The following is a 4,046-nucleotide window of genomic DNA, read 5'->3' on the forward strand; positions in this document are numbered from 1 at the left end:
GGCTCTCTGGTTTGTTTAAACTTTCAGGTTGATCCCTCCTCTCTTCTAGCCTGGAGGAGGGTGGAGAAAGGGAGGGATAAAGGAGCAGGGCAGTGGAGGTGGAGGAGTGTAGAAACAACATGGACAGAGTAGTAAATGTGAGGGGAGGGGAAGGAGGCGGGCCGGGTAGGTTTTATATTCTTGCACTGTGTAAACTATTGGAAGGAGGACTCCTTCTCTCTCCTACTTTCTCACTGCACCTCTTCCTCCTCCTCTCCTTTCTATCAAAGGTATGCCTTTCCCTGCCTAGTGCCATCTTTTTCTTTTTCTCTCTAATTCATTCTTGTCCCTACTTTTATTTCAAAAGAAATACATAATTAAAAACTCAGAATCATGGACAGGACACATAATCTCATCATAATCCTAATCTGATTCAGTTTTGTAGTGTCACTATAGATTAGTCATGTCTCAATCTCTGCATCAACTTGTTTCACACAGCCAATCCAAACACACTTTTATTACAGAAACGCAGTATGGCTGTATGTTCATATGAGTTTTATACTACTTATTGTACTTATGTATACCAAAGACGTACAACATAACCGTGTCAATGCCTATAGAAAGTGTTACAGATTTACCTTCCACTGTTTCCCTTGATGTACACTTTAAATAGTTTTTTTTGTTTTTTATTCTATTTTATTGTAGTTGTGTGCTTAATGGCAGGATGAGACGGACAAGCTGCTGAGGACCACCACCCTCCCCCTGGTAACTGGACCCCAACAAAGCAAACATTCAACACCAGATAGCAAGAGTGTGTGTGTGTGTGTGTGTGTGTGTGTGTGCGCACGCAACAGACTCAAGCAAATACTTCAACATTCCACCCTTCTGTTTACTGTCAACAGTATGTGAGTGTGTGTGTGTGTGTATGTGTGTAACAGCGGTGCAACAGAGAGCATTGGGAGATGAGGAGGGGGCTTGGTGAGGTGATTTAGTGGAAGATTGTCCCCCCACCTTTCCGTGTCTCTCTCTCGCTCTCTCTCCCACACACACACACACACACACACACACACACACACACACACACACACACACACACACACACACACATGCCCCTCAGGGTTTTATGTGAGTCTGCTGGGGGCTGTCCAAGATACAGCTGGCAACAAACCACTGTAGAGGTCAGTGGTCACAAGTATAAGCTTCATCAGCCTCCTGAGGACATTGGTCTTGTATCTTATTATGTCCACAGTAATGCTGATAATCTGTAAATATATGTTTTCCTCTATTGAAGCTGTTTTCCATCCTTGAAAGTTGAGCTTTTTGAAAATCTAACACTAATACTGATATGTAGTTGTTAACCTTTCACATGCATGTTTCTGTGTAGCAGCAACATTACATAGCCAACTTCCTGTTGCTTCCTAATTTTTAAATAAAGCCAATCACAGTGACAATTTCACAGGTATACGACAAATGTAAGTGAAAGAGTAAAGGTACAAGCTGTGTTTACCTCTTGTTCCCCAAGTGGCTAAAAAAGCAAATCAATTAATACTGCTGTAAGATATCAATACTTTTTCAGTACCTGTGTTTGCAGAGCAAAAGCATGATTAAGTGTGTGACATCAATATGTGGCTCATTAGATTATAGTTATAAAATTAAATGAAACTATTCTTAATTTTGCTTAAGGCACCCTGAAAGTCCCTTCAGCCTCCACTTTGAGAACCACTGCTTTCTAGTAACAATGAGTCAGCAGGTAACGTGGAATGATCCGCATGAATCAGAGTGGCATGTAACGAAAAACTTCAGCTGTCGTCACAACAACAGAGCTTTTGCTCTCTCGCTGAACTGCTTCCCACAATCCTGGTTTTCATTGTTTTGATAATGACTGAATATGTTTTACTTCTGCGATGCTGGCTCCCTCCGTGCAGAGCTGAGGTTGTAAACGTCCAGTGTGATTATTGAGGAGGAGAGGTCACACACTGTGATTTTCTTCTCATCTGGTCTTCAACCAGTAAAACCATGTGTTGATATTGCAGAGACATTTGCAAACAAACATATTCCTCTGTGTGGGGTGTCTGCCTTAACTGATTAAGTGTGGATTAGGTCACGTAGCAGGCTGGAATAGACATTTGGGGTTTGCGATATATAGCACACTTATGGGCAAAAATATATCACAGTTGTCAAGAGCCAAACATCTGCAAAAAGTTAAGAAAGCCATTGTTATTTCCTCATATATGCCTTTATATATCATCCTAACGGTTCTGGGGGAAACAGGTTTTAAAGTGCTCATATTATGCTTTTTGGCGTTTCCCTTATCCATTATTCCTTTTTTGTGCATGTTATAGGTTTACAAAGTGAAAAAGCCCAAAGTCCACCACAAAGGGACTTACCATCTCCAACAGAAAACACTGTTCACAAACTGCTCCAAACAGCTCTATTGTAGTCCAGCCTTTACTTCTGTGACGAGCGTGCGTCACTTTGTAACACACGTTATAATGCTTGCCTAGCTGCTAGCGTGGCACGCCCTCATACTCTGCAACTGACTGGCTAGTAGTCCTTACCTAGGTACTGCACATGTGCGACTCCCAACAAAGATGGAACAGAAGTGTCTCACTGTGTAGATAAAACAGAGAGCTCAACACACAGGATGAAAAGAGGAGCTGCAGCAATGTGCAGTACAACACAAATATAGTGTTTTTTGAAAATTAAACCATGTAAACCTATCCTGGTACAACCTCTAAAAAATGAAAATGAGCATAATATGAGCACTTTAAAGACTACAGAGGCAGACTGTGAGCAGAAAATCACCAGCTATGTAAATCCCAAAACCAGCTGGGGAAATGTGAATACGCCAGTAAATAATGGACATTCTGCCATGTCTTCAAAAGTACTGCATAAGTGCTCATGAACAAGGCACTGAAGTGGAAACTAGTTGAGCCAGACCCTTGGTGTGAAGCTCAGTTTCTTTGACTGAGTCTTGCTTTCATTGTAAAGTGATAAAACCCAAGTATTTGTAATTATCATCTTCATGATCACGTCCATAATCAGTTTAGGTTTAAAGCTGTACCAATAAATATTTTCAAATTAGCAATGGAATAAATGACTGTAACGTGAAAGAGGTTGTCCTAGTGACAAAGCCACAAAGCATTACCACCCAACTCTGCAGGTGCCCTCAGCTTAAACAGAGCATTTTTTGAACATCTTTCAGCTCATTGTTTTGGTTTTATGGCCTGCAACTTTACCGTTTTAGGTTCAACAGTTAAACAAAACTGAAAGAACACATATCTATAATCATTCCAAACACAGATCTTGGATGCCCGCAGCTGCATGAAATGTGGTACAATAAGTCAGAACAAGAACAGACAAACACGGGGTGGAATGGATGACACATTCTGATGTACTGAAGGTTCTCACACTGTTTTCTCTGTGTCTTTTACAGGAAATATGATGACTGCATGATACAGTTCATAAATTGATAACATACGTATGACAAAAAAAGAATCCAACTCACCTTTTTGTATTCACGGTAATGAGATTGAGTTGAGATATGGAATATCTATTTATGATTTTACATCATCACAAACTATCCTCTGATCAAGGTATGCATTAAAGAATGGTCATAACGTTGGGTTGTCATTGAAATTACAATAGGTTGTTTTGGGTGTCATATTAGATTAGAGTTTACATGCTGTCAGGAAGGATGGAAATGCCAGATGTAAATCTTATTCAAATTGTTCTTTTATCAAGGAGGAAGAACTATGTCTCTTTTTGGATTCTGTTTTTTTATGTTCACCAATGCTTTTATTTCAACACATTTCTTGGCATCAGTTCACAGCTGGCAACATGAAGTAAAATTTAGTACTGTATTTTAAATGAATAATGTTTGATAGAAGGTCATTAGGGAATTAGTTGCTTATAATTAAGTTGTTAATTATAGGTATGTTAGTATGGACATGGTGAAACTGTACAGCTAAAGATGCCAAACTCAACCACATTCTGCCTTGGTCCTCTCTAATTTCCCCGACGCTATTTTCCACATCCCCCTATATATACAGTATATTATAAAGGGG

Source organism: Sander vitreus, chromosome 3, assembly GCF_031162955.1.
Source record: "Sander vitreus isolate 19-12246 chromosome 3, sanVit1, whole genome shotgun sequence".
Lineage (NCBI taxonomy): Eukaryota > Metazoa > Chordata > Actinopteri > Perciformes > Percidae > Sander > Sander vitreus.